The 20,507-nt window shown below is 35.9% G+C and overlaps 1 protein-coding gene across 1 annotated transcript in view; it reads right to left on the bottom strand.

Annotated features, from left to right (window-relative positions):
• Positions 1–20,279, bottom strand: part of LOC106136248 (myosin-I heavy chain) — a 71,888-nt gene extending 51,609 nt beyond the window's left edge. Inside the window, exons 1-2 of the mRNA XM_060949373.1 lie at positions 20,043–20,279; positions 36–90 (exon numbers count right to left, since the gene is read on the bottom strand). The gene's annotated coding sequence lies outside the window, so the exon portion shown is untranslated. The remainder of the gene's footprint in view (positions 1–35; positions 91–20,042) is intronic.
• Between the last annotated feature and the right edge of the window lie 228 nt (positions 20,280–20,507).

Raw genomic sequence — 20,507 nt, forward strand, 5'->3', positions numbered from 1 at the left:
ACATTATCAGAACAATAGTTTATGTATCAACGCACCTGCTCTGTTGGACGTGTCTTGTAACTCTCACGGCAGCCGCATTGTTGGTATCATCTGCAACAAATGTTTGATTTAGCAACATCAAAACATCAAATGTAATTCTTAATTTATAAATAGAACAACTCTAGTTCGCACCAAACGTCTTTGAACACAATAATATTTTCATTGTTGAACATCTTGAACTTTTCTCGTAGCCATTGGTCATATTTACAAAAAGTTTGTTTAAAAAAATCGTATCATTGGCTTCTGGGAATGTTGTGATAATAATGTAATAATAATTAATGTCTTAAGAAAAATCCCTTAGCTTTTAATTTTCACGCGCATTCTTATAGGGGTTGTCTATTTACAATTTTTACCTTATGCCGTCATAATAAGATTGATTTGGCGCGCGATCACTGATAGTAAGTACTTAAGTTGTTCAAAAAAGAATTAAATCAATTAAAAGAAAATATCCCGTTATTGATCTTAAATTTTACTTGGCAGTTTGTTTGGTACTGGTGTTACATACATACATACATAAAATCACGCCTCTTTCCCGGAGGGGTAGGCAGAGACTACCTCTTTCCACTTGCCACGATCTCTGCATACTTCTTTCGCTTCGTCCACATTCATAACTCTCTTCATACAAGCTCTAAGCTCTTCGTACTGGTGTTACCGGTCCTATATCCATTTTACATAAACTAGTCAATTGGTCAATGACCAGGCCAAACAAGCAAAACATAAAAAGTCCTTTCAGCTCAAAATTACCGGTTTTTAATGCAAATGTAATAAATAACAGTGATGTGTGCCGCGGCTGAACATTTTGTAATCAATCAAAATAAATAGAGCTATAATTATGTAAATAAATACCACGTTAAGTGCAAAAACCAATCACGTTTTATTGTAGGTCTAATGCCTTAATAGTTTTTTAAAACCAATTCAGGTATGAAGTAATTAGTGTGGTTTGAAAGCTTATTATAGACTTTCGTATGGAGGCGGTATAAAAAATACCTACTCCTTCAGGTCCTCTCGGCACGTTAGGTCTTGTTCAGGTATAATTGAATTAAGATATTATTATGACGTGCGTATTATCACGCAAACAGTAAATAATAACGCAAAAAAGGAAATGTATTTTAAGGCCCCATTATTAGAAGGTTTATTTTTAATAAAGTACTTACATTATAATTTGTGTTCCTAATTAAACTTTAAACTTATAAAACTGATAGTAATTCTTCGATATTTATTCCTAAATACCAATTGGATTACCAAAATCTCCTTTCGATAAACCTCAAAATCATCATTCTTATATCTCAATCAAATAAAGGTCAAGAGCAAAAGCGATGGTTTCTATCAAGGCGGGGAATACTATAGAAATACGATACTGTCACGATTGTGGTCAGATCGAGTATCGAAGTCTCATCGAAGTTCAAAGCGCCGACCACAGCTACGGGACTCATGTGCTCACCGACAAAGGAAATAAAATAATACTAAATTTAATGCTTAGATGTTAATGTTTATAAAAAAGTTGCTATGGAAGTAAGCATTCACGCTTGAAGTGTTGAATTTTTAACACGTTTGTCACATTTTTTGATGTGAGAGTTTTCGAATTAACTCTATTATTTTAAATTTACAACTTAGCAATTAGTATTAGAAGTAATTTGGTGTAAAAATCAACAGCGTTCTCTCTCTCATCTTTGCGTGATTCCCCACACACCACACAATTCTTCGTGGCCCGAGGTCCGCCGAAAGGTTATTAACGCATACACTACAGGGGTCAACAATTACACAAACGAATGTGTACAAGAGGTTTTTGTTATGATAAGCACTCTACATGTCCTGTCTGATTGCTAATCCGTTCACCTGAGAATCTGTCCATTTATTATGGAGGGCCTCGCAAGAATATTGTTGACAGCATTTAATATCGCGTTCTAAAAAAATATAACTACACCGAATTAGCCGAAAAAAATTATAATTAAGTCATACTTATACGTGCGGTGCGTGTCACCAGGTACCGGAAGGTAGCGGGTTCGAATTCATATCGAATAATCGACAGTCAGTATTTATTTTTATATAGCAAGGTTTTCGAACTTTCCGACGTGATACAACTTCTAATGGTCGCACGGATGTCCTGATAGCAAACAATAATTTTATTCAAATTAAAAATAAAAGGAAAAACAAACAAGTGGAATAAATAAACATATCGAAATCCACCAAGCCCTTCAGACTGTATGAGGGAATCTACATACATAAATACCCTTGAAACACATTACTCTCCATCTGTCGCAGTCGGCTAAATAAATACATACGAACACTTCATTATGCCTCTTTCCGGGAGGGTTAGACAAAGACTACATCTTTTCACTTGCTACGATCTTTGCATCTTTAGCTGCCACATTCATCAAACTGTTCATGCTATCTAAGTTTAAGAGTAATCTTGACTAGACCATTTACCACAACAACCTTATTTTTTTCTCAATATTACATTAGCATTAGAGTTTGTGAATTTATAAATAAGAATAAGTTATTAGCTAGCAAGTTTAATAGTCGTTTTAAGCATTACGGCTACGGTTAAAAACACTATAGATACGAGTTTATACTATTGATATTAATGCGCGACTGAAAACCCCAGGAATAAGGGATAAACCCAATAATTTATAGGTGGCGTGAGGGAAATGAGTATTTATGTGCAACGTCGTTTATCACAGAAGATTCGTGAACTTTCGAAATAGAAAGTAATTTTTCAAAGTAGCTGAACATATAAACTAGATATTTCGGAAGGCATAGTGTAAATTTCACTATAGCCTTCGATAAAGGATTACGTCAAATTTGGGTTACTAAAGTTAGATATCCATATGCAAAAGAAAACAATGCCATATAGAAAAAAATAGAAATGTACATTCTCAGTATATTATACACTCATTAAAGCTTTCATTAGGGAAGTAGTCGTTAAAAGTGTGGAGCAATGAGCAATTTCCGTTGCATTCCCCGCATCGATACATACTCGTCCACAACGAAGTTGCAATGAATTTCGTACGTGCATCATGTAAACTTCAGGCTTTTATGTACTCTAAACCATAGGTCGGAAAGCTGGTTCTACTTTGACGTCGAATTTACTTTAAAATTAGGCTGCAGTGGTGCAGGACGGTACGATAAAAAGTTTCGTTGCAATTTATAGCTGCAACATCGTTGTTCCTAAATCGAAGCCAGAGTGGTTGCACGCGGCATGATTTTAATGTAAAGCATATCAACCTACCCACTGTAGATTCTCCTCTTTCACCGCGTCATTAAGTTCCCTGTAGGGTAACTTGATATGATGTTGACTGTACTAGCTTAGTCTATGCAAAAACAGTGAATTGTTGTTTTAATACCGAAATCTATCAACCAAACCATTGATTTTTGTCCATCTTGACTTGTTTGTCAAACTATCTTTAACGAAAATCGGTTCAGGACGCTTACGCCTAATACATCAATCAAATTAAAGAATTTGTGGAGACAACTGATCTGTTCCGCCGTTAAAAAGTCTTATTGACTAATTTTGGTCGAAAGCCCAATTAAAAAGGTACCCATGGATTAAAATATTATTAAAAAATATCATTTCACGATTTTTAGAACTATAAAAACCATAGTATTTTCTTATAAGTTTCTTTTTTTAAATAAAAACAAAATAAGTACTCCTTATCAGCTCAATGAAATTGTAACTACGTTGTCTTCCTCATTCATATGGAAGTACAACTACTTGGCTACATTTTAACGACCTAATGAACGTGGCCATCGTGTGTGTTCTTTCAAATGTTTTACATCTATGGGTGGGCCAAGTGTGGACACGCATTTCTTACTGTTAAACCTTCTTGATTTTGTTTTAAATAGCGGACACCCTGGCCATTGTATATTGTGACAAGTAGATTCAAAATAAGAGCAACTGCTCATTCTCTTCTATCATCAGGTACGTCATGTATGTATGTATATGTATCTAAGATTTTATCTATAAGCAATAAACTTGCGTACCTACTCACTCTTTGTTTTCACTTATTATAATTCTTACTTCTATTGGTTTTAGCTTTTACCCGTAGCTTCGTCGGCGCGAATTTAGCGCCACCAAAAAAAAATACAACGGTTTTCGCAAATACCACGGTTTTGCCGGGATGAAAAGAACGAATGAAAAGGAATTAACAAACAAACTTACTTTCTCATTTATAATATTAGTCGGGATTGGCGATTAAACAATAAAATTGGAGCACACTCAAACTAGCATCACCGTTACGGGTCATCGGCCATTAGATTTATGAACATTTCCAAATGTAAACCTTTGTTTCGACACGCGAGCTAACAATGAACAGAGCTTTTTCCACGGAAATGTAGCACCGGGTTAATAAGAACGAACACATTTTTTGTTTCCTTTGTTTTTATTTGTTTGTTTAGTTAAATTATGGTACTTACACAAATTGATTAGCCGTTCGAGAACGAGGTGGTACGAAACCCAGAAAATTAGAGATATTTAAGTATTAATTTTGTATTGCGCAATAAAGGTCTTTGAATGTGACCATTGCGTATTTAGGCTATATTGAGAATCTGCTTTTTTGTATTTAACGAATCTGTTATGTTTAGAATCTAACATTTCGCGAATTAAAGTTACCAAACGTTTTTTGTTTTATGTATTATCGCAGTACAGTAATTCGTTCGCCAATTCCCCTGATACATCTCAAACCAACGTTACGAACCGAAACAGGGGCATATTAAAATATTTATAAACTTTACCGGCACCGAAATTACATCAATTTGCATTTATTGCAGCCGGCATCAGGTTATTTCTGAGATTGCCTGCAAGCTGGTTTATATCGTTAAAGGTGTGGCTTTGATGTCATTAATATTGCAATAATTTTACATTGTTGTATGTAATCTTTCTGTTGATTCGCAACTTGGATTCGAAAAATATGGTATCTACTTCTCGTCCTGCGCAGATTGTAAAATTCGATCGAAAAGCCTATAAAATGAATCTTTTGAGGGCAACTAATGAAGAATCGGCTAACACATCACATGAATGAGGTTTTTCATGCTGTAAAAATATTTCCGTTTTAGAAAAAAAATTATGCACAACCTGCTGGGTTTAGTACCTTCGTACGACATAAAGAGGTAGGTTAGAAACTAAACGACTAAATTGTATTGCTACAGTCACACGCTTCATATGCTTAGTAGACATAATGACAAATGCACTACTTAATTTCGTAACTTGTCGAGTCGACACCTCGCACACTACATTTGTTACAATACAAATGTAGCGCCTTTTCTCCGAAACGTACCGCTATGCTCATTGACAAAACGTGACGCTTATAAAATGACACGGTATGGCCACACATGATACGATTGAAGATGCTAACAAATCACTGATGCTACAGAAGTAATATTACTATTTTCCACGCATTGTGATGCTCCATATGCTGATTGAAGTACCTACAATTGTCACCTACAAATCACTGAAACTACAGAAATAAGATTTTCTATCACAACTGGTTAAAACAGACTGACATGCAGATTTAGAGACAATCGTTATCAGACGCGGATCCTGGAAATCGCAGATCTTCTCCAGAAAGGGGACGTGACCAGGACTGACGCCAAGAAAAAGATGATGCCGATACGACGATAAAAAAAATCCACGAGGTAAAGCTGTGTTAAAAAATTAAGCATTTCCTTTTACGAACTTCATAATTTAAAAAATTTACACGACGATTATGATGCTATTCAATAAAATTATACTGGCAAGCCCAACCTTAGAAATGATATTATGATAGCCCTTAGCTATTCGAGGAACACACCCACGAACTCATCGTCACGTTATGACGGTTATTTTTGATAAGTTGACTTTATGCGAAGGATAATAGTGGTGCCAATCATAATAAATCACGCCGTATTATGTCTACTATTAGTAACTAATAGAAAAATTTTACGATACAGAGAAAAATTTTGTTCCATAAATGGAAAGTTGTTAGAAAACAAGATACTAGAAAATAAACTTTTTTAAAGGCAAATACCGCCCGTATTACAAAATAAGTGATGAAAATGATAGATTAGATTATATTGAGAAATTAAAAATATCAACAATAAGATCATGCATGTATTAAATTGCAACTCTAGGTAATCTTAACAGTAACCCAAAAAATAAAAAAAAATATGTGTGCAAGTTATTAATAGTTAATGCTTGATTCGATTTAATAAAGGCAAGACTTACTTCTACCTACAAAAACAGGTCCGTTAAGTTTTCTGCGACCATATGAATGTCATAGCATGCCAGCCGCATGATATCAAGTTTCGTATATTATTACGATACATTTTAACATAATTTTATTTGTAACTCAATAAGAAGTTATCTATCTTCGTGCTTCAGCGAGAAAAGTGTAAAAAACTTGAAAGAAAGCAATTATAACACAATTACTGGGAAAAGCAACACTCTTTGTTACTTAACGTTTTAATATAACGTTTAAATATTCTCTTACTACCCCGACCAAATTCTCTCTTCGTGAAATGATCTTTTGGTTGCGGAAGAGTTTGCATGTTGTGATAAGGACGCCTTTTGTACATCACCTAAGCATGAAGTTAGGAAAAGAAAGTTATAATTTATTATAAAGAGTATTCTATCTATTAAGAATTAGATTATCATCCATAATTACTTAATCAGCTATAAAAAATAATCACATAGTTTAGTTAAAAAGTCAACCACTTTATTTACTGGGTAAATTGGTGACAGAAGAATATTTGTTCGGACGCTTTAGGACAATTCCCTGTAAATTTAACCGCATATTAGGTTACTCTGCATGGACGCGGTAAAACAGGTCAATTTTCAGTGAATTTGGGTACGTTAATATGCTGTTGACTATACTAGATGTCGATTGAAGGGTGTACGGTACGAGTACGCGCTCCGTTCCCCTTCAATACTGCGAGTGGAGTGGACATTGAAAACGGACAGGCATTTGACTATTAGGAAGATTGCACATTTCGGGATAAATCCCAATTCAAAATAGCAAAAGGGCGTATATGTGTAAACGGAGTAAAAGCTATTGGGATCGAAGTATTTATGTCAGTTCACTTTGTTTATCCCGAACATTGGAATTGGTAAATTCCAGTATTTCTTTTTTGCGTTTTATATCGCGTTCGGCTCATAAAACCCTGAAGAATGAGCTCTTGGGAACCTTCTTTTATTTCAGCGTGTTAAGGACATACAAAGTTACTTACTTATACATTAGTATGTTACGTCGCGTCATTCCCTAACAGACGATACAAAAAATATCTATTACAATACTCATTGCTTCTATTTGTTCCAATCATGACCCAATTACCAACACGGCTCAACGACTGTGTAATCATTTTTTTTTCTGCCAATATTGTCTAAGCAAACGCACGTGTCAAGCGCTGGGGGGTACAAATTCAGGTCCCGATGAGGTCAACAGCCTCACCACGTGGCCACGATAGGTCCAGCCGATATATAGGCACTTCAGTTAATTTAGGCAACACGATCGCGAGAACGCCTTTGATGTTGTTTATGTGGGAATCTTTAGTCTGGAGATTGTTACATGACATTATAGCCATATTTCTTGATAAAAGTGACCGACAAACTCTTCTTCAAGGCAAGTTTGAAACTTTATTTACTACATAAATATAGTTACAAGTACAAAAATATAATTACCAGCAGCCAGCGATTAATTTTACATCCTTGTTCAGAATAATGTAAGGTCGGTTGGGCGGTAAGGCGATAAAAATATACTATACACTCTTTTGATATCTATGACTTAACTATAGTTTAACTAAGTAGGTACTTTAACTAAGTGAATTGGAAAATGGTCAGTTTAAAAATCACAAAGCAAAATAAAACAGCATTTTTTACAATCAAAAGTTTCAAAAGTTCAAAAGCTCAATCAGTAAGGGCTAGGCCCTTACTGATTGGGCTTAAAAATAGAAAATATCCTTCTCATGTGAAGTTTCATGATTGCCAAAGCCAATAAAAGACGCGCGCACATTTTCCCATAGGGCACTATTACCATAAGGTTCCGAACAATAAAACCATAACAGTTCTATTTGGCCGCTTATAGCGCAATCAGCTTTCTTTGTTATTTTTTATTGCACCTGCCGTAAATATATAAAAAAAACAAAAAGTGACAAACGTTTTACTGTTTGTTTAGTTCCATGGTTTGATTTGATTTAATCACCTCCTTTTCAGTGACGAATTTATTTTGTGGCATGTTAAAAAAAAACAAATAGACTTGCCATCTGTTCTTTATCTAGGCTATACGCCTCCGAACAGTGCAAACTGATAAATGGCAATTTTGTTGTGTAGTTCTTGAATAAATTTCTTCATTAAGCTAGTTACAACTACCTATTAATATACTACCGTACAGTTAACAACAAATAATATTGTGCAAGTATAAGCGAGAACTCAAGAGGTTAATTACCTCAGTGTGAGATATTATTATTACAAGTTATACAACTTCCGAATTGTATATTTTTTTTATTAGATTACTGAAATTAATATTTGTTTACCACCAAAATAAATTTATAAAATATTGTTTATTGTGTCAAGTAAGCAATAATAGCAAACTACATATGTATATCAAGTGCCTGATTAATCAGTATTATTTTATAGGGAACTGGGTCACTTCCTGGAGGGATGAAAACTGGGCTACGCGTGTATAGCTCCACAGCTGAAGCCATAGGAGTCGATATGGAGTGCAGGTATGATTTAAATATATTTCGTCCATAATACAAGTACCATGATCCAATATTGTTCGCCTGCAAAGTTGCGGAGGTCAGACGGGAGTCGCTTCGTGTAAAAACCTGACTTATCCAATCCAGGATAACGGTTTACGGTGAACCCTATAGCTCTTCTTCGGATAGGTGCGGTGAGAATGTAACTAGGGTTAATCATAGGAGGTAGAAAAACCATAATACAAGCAATGCCTCAGCCTTAAAAAAGTGAAATGAGAATTGGCGGAAAGTTGACCACAGGCCTCGAAGTAAACCGGCGGAGGACACAAAGCTGAAAAGAGCGAGCAAGAAGAAAGAGTAATCAAATAATATTCGAGTATCATTCGAGTAGACTTTCCGGGAAGTAAGAAAGGAACATTTGGGGAGAGGGACATTCAGGCAACGGACGTTAAAGGGTATGGGACTTTAGAAATTGACTGGACATTCCGGTAATAAGACCTAACGTGTTGCGAGGATGGCTTCCAATGGCGATGACAGAGATGAACTGTTCATCACTATATATTTTCTCTGTCTGTATGTATGCGCTACACTCGGAAATTTATGGACTGATTTTATTTCTGTTTGAAATGTTGGACAGAGGGTTTTCTGAGGAAGGTTTAATCTTCTAATGCTACCCATGCGAGGCCAGGGCGTGTCACTAGTTAATAATAAGTACTTTAAGCGTTGATAAAGCCAATTTACAAAAAAAAATCTTTCCTCATCGACCTAGTTATTTCCTGGTTATTACACGTGCTTCGATCGGAATTTCATATCACCTTTATTATGTAAGCGAGCATCGGGTCCAAAATGTCTGAGCCAAATATATTTGTCACAAAGGAATACCACATTATCCTTGCTCGAACCACTGGTTTGAGGTAAGACCAGTTCAGGGGCAAGCTTACTGGCATTTAAAAAAATAATTTAGAGGCTTAAAAAATTAGGATTCTTCTCAAAGGCAATGGGATATCTACCTGTGGAACCTGCCTTCCATCATTAAGGCATCCAGCAAAAGTCGTAGATCCTTCTTTTACTACTAGAAAGCCTGGTTAGTACCTAAATACCATTGAGAGTGAAGTAATCAAGTACGCAATGCAATCGTTCAGTGTGTATCTTATATTGGAAGGGTATTGGTTAAATCGAAAAAGCATAAATAGGTGACTATTGGCTCTATCTCTTCTATAAGGGATAAATACGTGATATGTTTCCGCACTTACATAGAATACTGGAATGCGGCATTATTCGAGATAACGCCAGCTCAGTGGCATGATAACAGAGGAACATGTCCGGCTTGGCAGGACATTATCACGGGATATTTGGGTTTAAATCCGGTTGCGCGGTGTAGAAATAATTTTGATATAAGCCCTCATTTCGCAAACGCCACATACACTATGGGACAGCAACCAATGTCCCACGCAAGGTGTAATACATTGTCCGTCTGGCGTGTCTTCACGAGGGTTTAAACATATATATATATACATATATATGGTCACGTCTATCTCCCTTGCGGGGCAGACAGAGCCAACAGTCTTGAAAAGACTGAATGGCCACGTTCAGCTATTTGACTGAATGAAAGGATTCAGATTTAAATAGTGACAGGTGCTGGCCCATCGCCTAAAAAAGAACCCAAGTTTGTTAGCCTATCCCTTAGTCGCCTTTTACGACATCCATGGGAAAAAGATGGAGTGGTCCTATTCTTTTTTGTATTGGTGCCGGGAACCACACGGCACGAGGGTTTAAAAATATTGTATTTTTCAAAAAATTATTTTCTTGCCTATAAGACATTATCTCTGTGTTGGTTAATAGTTAAACAGCCCATGTGGTGGTAACTGGTGGTGAAAATGAAAAATTAAAAGGTTAAAATATTGCCTAAATAAATAGAAGCTAGGTCCCAATGCCCTGGGCGGGATATGGTCTTAGGCGGATTGCGCACTAAACTGTTACCAAATCACGCAGTAGGTATACTTACTCTCACATATGTACGTACATACATCTGGTAACGTCTATATCCCTTGCGGGGTACAGTCTCGAAAAGTCTGAAAGGCCATGTTCAGCTGTATTGCTTCAAGATGGAATTGAGATTCAAATAGTGACAAGTTGCTAGCCCATCGCCTACAAGAGGAATCTCAAGTTTATAAGCCTTTGCCCTAGTCGCCTTTTACGACATCCATGGAAAAGATAAGGAGTGGTTCTTTAGTAAAGTGCCCGAAATTTATTTGGGATACAAAATCCAATAAAACAAGAGGAGTTTAAAACTCAATGACTTTAGGTAGCTTAACACGTTATGCATAGTGATCGATAATAAATCTAATGAATCGAGTCGCGTCACTTTTGATTGATGCTGTGCTCCCGCCATCCCGGCCCCTGTCCATCACATTAAACTTAAGGGTGACCAAATTGAGGAGTGAAAAATAAAACTTTGTTCTTTTAGAGTTATGTACATTAAGAGATCATATTAAGAAGACTCCGGGTCATGTCATCTATCACCCAGGCTGTATCTTACATGTGGTCAGAAAAACTGTTGACTCTCCACTCACAAATATTAGATAACTGAATAAAATAAAAGATTTGCTGTTTATATTTTGTGTGCGCATTTGGCCAGTTTGTTTTTTTCTTTTCGATGAGCCTCATTTGCCTTGCGTGTCTGCTGAAAAAGCAGCTTGCTACTAAGGGCTTAAAAATGTGTTGGTTAAAACCTCCTTAGCATGCCATCTTGTTTGATTCATTTAATTGGATGTAAGACTAAGGAATGAAGTTCCAAAAGATACGAAAATAAAGAACAAAATTTATAACTAAGAATAAGAAAATATACTCTGCAAGGGTCTTTAGACGCTAAAAATGTACTCTTAAGTGGTAGTTTATACAGAGTTTATGGAATTGTACCTATTGCAAAAAGTTTCTTCATCTTCCATTTAATTTAACACGAAAATGGGTTATCGTATCATAAGAAATGAAAATGATTAAACATTTTAAATTTGGTTGGCCTTAATGACCTGTAAAATCATCCAATACTGATATCCTAATCAGTCCTATGAATCTTGGTCACATGAATAGGCACTTTAAAACTCTTGGTATGGACAACCCCAAGCTGAGACATGCCTCGATGACTTAGCTTATACTTCTTTCGCTTCAATCACATTCGTTACTCTCTTGACGCAAGCTAAGGTTACTTTTGACCTGACCTTTGTAGTACAAATTAGGTTGTAAGAAAACAAATATTCAACTCCACCGCGTCCTCTATTCCGCTTGTGATCTTCTAATTTTTTATCTTGTGAGCTGTTTGTGATCTGTTTTCAAGTGAGCAGATGTTATAACAAAAGGAAAATCTTGGTTTTAGATACTATACTGAATAGGACTAACTTAAACTAACAAAATATCGGGAAATATATCGGAAAAATATTCGGGAAGCCCTCTCTAAGTGCACCAATCTCTAAGACCATATAAGGAACCTATGTAATGTCAAATTTCAAGTTTCTAGACCAAGCGGTATGGTCTGTGAGTTTTATATAACTAGCTGTCCCGGCAAACGTTGTTTTGCCATATAAATAATTTTTAAGGAATTTCTAGTTAAAAAAATATTATAGGTGGACAACCCTTATCAATAAGAAATAGATGTTGGCCGATTCTCAGATCTACTCAATATGCTCACAAAATTTTATGAGAATCTGTCAAGCCGTTTCGGAGGAGTACGGGAACGAACATTGTGACACGAGAATTTTATATATAAGATTAAGTTAAAAGATATAACTTAACTTTATTTCTATCGCACACAGCTTTTATAAAGACAAACAAATTCATTTGTAACGTGACGTCTCTACCAAATTAACGACAAACTCCACCGAGCCTGCTACCAAAAAGCCATTACGTTTGTGTGTTTCGGCTCCGTCGTAACCCTTTGATGTGCTAAATGAGTCGCCTTGTGATCTGTCTTCGAGTAAGCAGATGTGTGAACAAACGGATGATTTCGGTTTTAGATATCAGTTGTTAAAAGGACTACATATCTTTTTATTGGATTATAATCAAATTAATAGGACTTATGTTAACTATATAGCCATATGTGGCGAATAGTATAATGAAACGCGATATAGATTTAAATTTTCAATTACTGAAAGGTCGGTAACTGGTTTAGTATAAGCACCTCTTTGTATTTAAAAGATTAACATTTATCTTAAAATTTAAATGCACTTAATTGACGCACATTTTCATGCAGAAAAAAATAAAGGGCAACTTGACGGAAAACAGAAAGGGGGTTCGTGCAAAAAACATGAAATCTGCCACACCACAGCACAGCTGCCGATCGCAATGTGCAAGGCTTGCGGCATCGATAAAATTTACCGATATCGATAAATTATTCACATTTCAGACTGGGATGTACGGCGCCACGTGTGGGAATCATTCGTCTCGCCGTCCTGTGACCATTTACTAGAGTTAAGCTCGTTTGGGTTTTGTATTTAAAATGGGAATTTATATTTGTGGCCTATAGAAGAATACGCTTTAAGTGTTACGCGTTACAAATTAATAGATTAAAATTAATGTTCCTCGCACTTGTGTCTTATTTTTCGCACCTAGTGTTGTCTTGCTCGTGCATCCCGTAGCAAATAGTTACTTAGTAGTAGAATGTAAAGTAAATGGTTTGTTGTTTTTACGGCTACCATGAAGAATTTTAAAGTTGGGGGCGGCACTAAACAATCTGAACATGACCGCTGTTCTTAACGGTAACAAGTTAACAATCCGAACCACTTAGTGAATCAATCAAAAAATAATAGAACACATTTTAATGTGTTCAAATTTTAAATCAAGCTACTACGATATATGATATCGCTAAAGAAAAAAAAGGCGAGTCACTTCTCTAAATTACAGATGCACGATTCTCGTTATCTCACGAGTAAGCGAGATGGTAAATGTATTTCATTTAAAAGATACTTGAAAAAAAAGTAGCAAAAAAAGGCGCTCGTGCGCACCTGTTGTTGTTGACGGGAGCGGCCCAAACCAGCTGTCTTTATTTGGGACTGCATTGCGGTGCAATAATAGCACAGGTAGGTAAATTTGCGAAAAATAAATCTACCCGATTCATACAATGCAGTAATTTATTGTGTTGCCTACAATTTATACCGCAAAATAAGTCATTATAACATTTTGGTTTTTTTACAGCTTTTAATACGGAGACGTACCTATTTGCAACAAACAAAATACACATCAATATTTAGCTCTATTTGAGTGCGTAAAAAAATGGATTAGTTCCCTGACCGTTAACATGTTGCTGCCTATGAAAAAGACCACTAACGTTATAGTTTAAAAAATCTTTTGAAAAATGACAGGAATTTTTAATAGTTTCCAATGTATAATAGGCACCTATAATATCGTTCTGCATGGTTAAAGGGCAGAAAAAGCCAACAGACCGTGCGTGATCTGTAACGCTTGAAGGGTTAAGCAAACAAAAAATGTACAAAAAGATCGAAAATTAGTAGGTGCACAGTAAAATCGCTGTATAATATGCGATCGGTAATTACTGGTCTCGGTGTAATCGATTCAGGGAGCTTCCAATCAAATTAAGTATTAACCGGAGATGATTAGCAAGATTAAAAAAAACAGTATATGTTTTTCAATGGCTGGATTTCAATTTAACATACCAAGGCTCAACGCGTTTATAAAATTAAAATCCCGTTGGTACACCCAGTTGTTCACACCAGCGGGGTAAACCACGGGTTGGGAGTGTCAGCAAAAAATATGTTTTAAAGCCTTTGTAAAATGAAGTATTTGACATACTTATCAAGGAGGTATAATACAAATGGCCCCAAAAGGTGACAATGTTACGAATTTTTAATGTCAAGGAGTAGACATTTACGTAGTTATTTGATAACTTAATCACTTTCGTTTGAGAAAAGTACCTAAAGAAGGGAAGCCCGCCAGAAAAGCGAGGAACATAAAATCACAAGTAGTATTTTTTTTATAACATATTAAAATAACAATAGGCACTATTAATAATTCTGTGAAGTTTACGTGTAATTACGCTTATCCTACGGTTAAAAATTCATCAAAGAGAATGCCAGTTTTTGTTGTTCAATTATTTAACACCCGTAATAGGACCATTAGCATCTCTTCCATGATTTTATCTCATTAAATGTATAATTAAATAAAACTCGGGCTTACAATTGAGAATGTTATCGAGTAAAGCGCTTTATGGATAGATGAATCGGATAATTGACCGCGCCAAAGGTATGATTTCATTATAAAGACTGTTATAGTCCGTACATGCTGGTCTAGTAGAATAGAATTAATTATAATCAACATTTGTACAGAACATGCAATTCCCCGATATTCATACACCTTGTTACATTTTAAGGTTAAATAAAGAAACTCTTTTTTGAAAATAAAGCATTGGTTGGCTAATTTATGTTCCAGTACAGCTATAGTTAGCGCAAATCAATGTAATTTACTCGTATTCCGAGTATGAGCGCAAGTTTTATTTGATGAAAATCATTATTGAGACGGTTCCCATTCACACTCTCCTTGTAAATTTAGTCAACCAGTCATTGATCCTCTCATTAATGACCAACCAGGAGTTTTAATGGACATTCTCATCCAAACGTCTCCTTTCTCCTGTTTAAAAATACATGCCGATAAACATGGCGTCGTGATAGCGAGGGCATCCGCCTCGGGGTCACACTCGTGTCCACTCCCAGTCGCATTACACTACAAAACTGAGATTTTATCTACAGCACGCCTCGTCTAAGACACGATTAGACAGTCATAAACAACGTATAAACTTTCTACGTCTTTGATATTGACTCATATCAAAAAGAAGATACTTATTATATGTTCTGAATGTCTGTAACGCTTGAGAACTGCTGCAACTGGCGAACTCTTTTACGAAATTTTGCATGGGATTAGTTAAAGATCCAAAGTCGGATTTAAGAGCCGGTTACAGTCAATATAATATTATAGAAGTTATGTTAACTTCTTGTTCTGATGATGTAGATAAATAATTAATAAGTACCGATCTTTTATGGTAACAGGCAAGAAAAGTCTAGGTGCTTCTACGTAAGCAGAGTGGTTTCCGGCATAGAAAAGGATTGAGGTAGTCCTTTTGCTCCTTCCCGCGGTAGTACAAATAGATTCAAAAATGTCGTTTGTTTTTGTTAATTTTATAAATAAATTGAAAATAAACCGCATTGTGTAGGAGTTATTACCAGAACAGACTAACTGCAAAAGCCGAGGAATTCTCATATTGTTGAGAATTCACATTATTGTCTTTTTCTCTGTGGGGTTGGATGGAATAGATAATATGCAGGTAATGTCACGGGCTTCAAACATATTATTTTCACCACGACTGCAGAAATACAGGGTGGTTAGAATAAACAGTCACTCCTTTCTCAGGTTTGTAAGCAGGTACGGGGATGCTGTATAAATGCTCTATATGTATTCTCTATGATCGAAAAAATTAATCCGTGGGCAGAAGGCTTTTGAAAGGCTAAATGTACCGACATTTTAATGTTAAAATTCCGATGTGCCTTATTCTCACTTAATTACCTAAGCTTCGCATCATTAATTTATTAACCTTTTTCCCGTTAGCATTATTTCTCTAACACTCCGTATATCGGATTGAGCGGGAATGCCTGCGAGCGACGTGCAAGATAATCGCTAGCCCTATTGTTATTCCATGGTTCTCCCTGACCTCTGTACAAACACGGTCAATAGACCCGCCCAATTGTTATTGTCCTTATTTTTAGTGATCAGTGTGTCCATGCGTAGACAGGTGGTAGGTACGCAGATGGAAACATCAACGAGTTAGTACGAGTATGACGTAGTGAGTAACGCCGCAGGTCAGAATCTAAAGAAAACAATAAGTAAACAGCATTTATTGGGATCTCATATTGAAGGACCAAAAAGTGATACGACCTTCATATGGTATGTATTCTCTGTGACCCACTGTACTTACATGACCATTTATAATGATTTAACGTTTTTAATACATGTTTAAATAAATTACTTAGTTTTAATATTAAAGTAATTAAAACGTTTAGACTTTAATTTGAATTTTAAATTAGACTAGGGTGCGGTGTTTTGGAGTTTAATAATGTAATGAAATTTAGAAATAATGTGTAAAACTCTACACAGTAAATGTTGATAAGTTCATACAATATGAACTAAATCATAAGTACACTTCCTCCCCTAAATAAAAGTGCATTACATTATTACGGTATTACACGATACGATCTTAATATTTAATATTATTAGTAAAATTATACAGATTAAGTATGAGTTGACAATGACGACTTGAAGGACGACACTCCTACACTTTACACATGTTACATACATACATATGGTCACGTCTTTATTCCTTGTGGGGTACACAGAGCCGACAGTTTTGAAAAGACTGAATGGCCACGTTCAGCTATTTGGCTTTATGATAGAATTGAGATTCAAATAGTGACAGGTTGCTAGCCCATCGTCTAAAAAAAGAATCCCAAGTTTGTAAACCTATCCCTTAGTCGCCTTTTACGACATCCATCAGAAAGAGATGGAGTGGTCCTATTCTTTTTTGTATTGGTGCCGGGAACCACACGGCACATGTTACTATCTTAAATCAAAACGTGATACGAAATTTAATACAACCGTGAATAGATCGGATGTAACATGAGAGGCGAAAGCTTTTTATTGCCCCCATAATGACGTCATAGGACCGGTATAAGGAGTACAAATGTAGTACGATGACTGATGCTAAGTCATTGAGATCTGTTGCGTGGTTTCTCGGTAACTGAGTAATCTGTGACGATACGGAGATCCGTTATGCTGTTTGTGTAATATCCATATAGATTTTTTTATATATTTTTTGTACTTATATATAAATAATTCACATATAAGATTGGTAATTGTCGATTTATATGTCGAAGGAAAATGCAAACTTGAATGTTGTACAATATTAGCTGCCTTTACCTTTGGGGTCTTGTCAATAAGAAATCCTTATTGTACCCCTTATAAAAAATGATTTCTTTAAATAAAATCTAGTTTTTTGCAGAAGCTTCACTCGAGTGAAACTTATAAGCTTTAAAAATATTTGTTGTAGTTTTTTGTTTAGGCTTACAAACTTGGGATTCTTTTTTTAGGCGATCAGTCTTTTCAAGACTGTTGGCTCTGTCTACCCCACAAGGGATATAGACGTGACCATATGTAGTATGTTTGTAGTTTTGAACCTCTGGATTTAATTCATTTAATCTTGGACAAGTTAAAAAAACGGAGCAGGTTCAATCAATCACGATCTCTTTTAGTTGGAAATTAAGTTTAATTCATTATGGGTGATACAACGATATTGTCACGGGGAGAACCGGGTAACAGCTGCCCTGTAGGTACTAAAAATGTTATGTAGGTACTTTTGTCCCAACAATGTTTTCGGCCGCCGCTAGACCCGAACAGAATTCGATTACGGTTTTAAGTGTAGTTTATTATGAGGGGTTGAAGCTTCAGGGGTTAATTCGAAAGCCTCCATTTCATTTGCTATTTGTTGTAGTATAAAATTGATGGAATGTTTATTAGTAAAAGGGATGTTTTTGGATTATTTATCCTTTGACTGAAACTTTATCCATACAAAGTCGAATTAAATATTCTCAATCAAAAACGAAGAGCTTTTAGGCAAGTGATTATTATGGAAAAAAAAACAAGGAATTTGGAAATGGAAAAACTACGGGTGTGAAAAGAAAAAAAACCGATTATCAATGACGGTAAACCGAAGATCACACGATAAGAGGGATTCCACGGAGGTCAAACGATGATTCACGCTGTAATCATTCCGATTTACTGGAACATGTCTTTAGTTCCGCTCGTCTCGACCGTGTTCTTGGCTGACTCACGCGCATTTTTTCTCATAACCAATCTTAACGACCTGTTACCACATAATAGTTCCCATTATTTAGGCCCTCAAAGGATCTATTACGCCCGTTGTGACAGATATTATTTTATTTGATAGATAGTTATGGTGATTCAATAATTTATCGAGCATCAAGGATGACAGTGGGGGTCGAATGAGTAAGCCGTGTGTTTTCTCCAGGCTGATAGAAAACGACCACCATCATTTTTATCTTTTCAGAGTCGTATTACCTACTTAATACACAGCAATCGATGGCAAAGCGGAGATCGCCATGATTTGTATGACAGTAGGCTTTGGTTGCGCAAAAGAATTGTTACATACATACATATTAACCTGTCCAGAGATGTTACTTGTGAGGACGCGATCGGGAATTCATGGATGGCTATTACCATAGGGAGTGCTGAAATCACAACCTAAGTCTTCCTAGTCATAGCGTTGGTCCAAGCTAATTCTCACCTCTTTAGAAGTGAGTTTAGAAGAGAAGTGCGGGTTGGGCGTTTTGATCATAATCGTAGATTGAGTCTCAAGTCTGGACTATGAATTTTTAGGCTCGGTGCGTGTTTAATGGGCTTTTATTTGTTGCATGCTTTCTTGGACCCAATGGGGCTAGCAGGGCTGGGGCAGCTCAGCAAATTTCTGCATTGGCTCACCTGAAGTAGGTACAGCTATTTATTACGTAGACGAAAAAACTTGTGTAGACTACCTTGTTACCTAAATCTAGACTAAAAATTGTAACTTGTGGAAATGTAGGTACCATGGGACTAGTGTCAACAAATCATACATACATTGGTCACGTCTATATCCCTTGTGGGGTAGTCAGAGCCAACAGTCTTGAAAAGACTGATAGGCCACGTTCAGCTATTTGGCTTATATGTCAACAAATCACTATACATTTAATTCCAAATAGGTAGGTAGTCGTTATAAATTTGTTTGTTTGTTTTCTCATTACGCGTTATCTACTGAACCTATCTACATGATTTTTTTCGTATAGGTATATAATTAACATTCTGGAGAAGGACAAGGTAGGTATTTTACATCCCGGTTAAAACTATAGTTTCCGTGAAAAAACGCTGCGGGTAAAGAATCAATAGTTACTCGTTAAATATCGAAGATTTTAATAATAAAACTTAACGTAGGTATTTTCAGAAACGTCTACTTTTTCATTAGGTGTGTAAATAAAATCGGTATCCATGGTCCCGAAATGAACAAATGAGTGTGTACCTAATTATCGGGATTTTTTTTGCAAAAAATACTGCCCCACAAGTAATAAAAATGTCTGAGCGGTGCCGCAGCCCGGCCGGAACCCTCGCAATTCGCATGGGGCGGGTGCGTCAGTTCGCCAGGGGAAAACAGGCGCAGCATGTCACTAATGAAAAATACACACAATCATATTCAATCTGTAAATTAAACTTAAAAATGATACGTGAATACATACCCACAAAAATAAAATGTTCCTTTTTTATTGTATTGATCACATGTGTACACAAATTGTTTGTAAAAATCCAATAAAAAGAGAAGATTCACACTAAACCTGCCAAGTTTGACTTTAAAACAACATTTAAATTTGAAAATGAAACAGTTTTCTTTCACAAATTGTAAAAAAACACGAGAACTGATCAGTATTGAATCTTTATGATGTTATATACGAAAACTATCAACACAACTCATCCAATGAAGGTGTTCTGTAATACTGAATGATTGAGAACTAAAATATATGAATGAAGTTAAAAGTGAATGAGTTTGAGGGTGGGAGTGTAAGCTCATTCGAATGAAAGATTGAATGAGTATTGAATTCTTAATAAGCTCAAATTTAATTGGTTCCTTTACAAACCAATGAAAACAGCGAATTCTTAGGAGTGCGCCATCTATCTTCACATTTAGGTAACTTTTGTCGTCTGCC

This window comes from Amyelois transitella, chromosome 18 (genome assembly GCF_032362555.1).
Source record: "Amyelois transitella isolate CPQ chromosome 18, ilAmyTran1.1, whole genome shotgun sequence".
NCBI lineage: Eukaryota > Metazoa > Arthropoda > Insecta > Lepidoptera > Pyralidae > Amyelois > Amyelois transitella.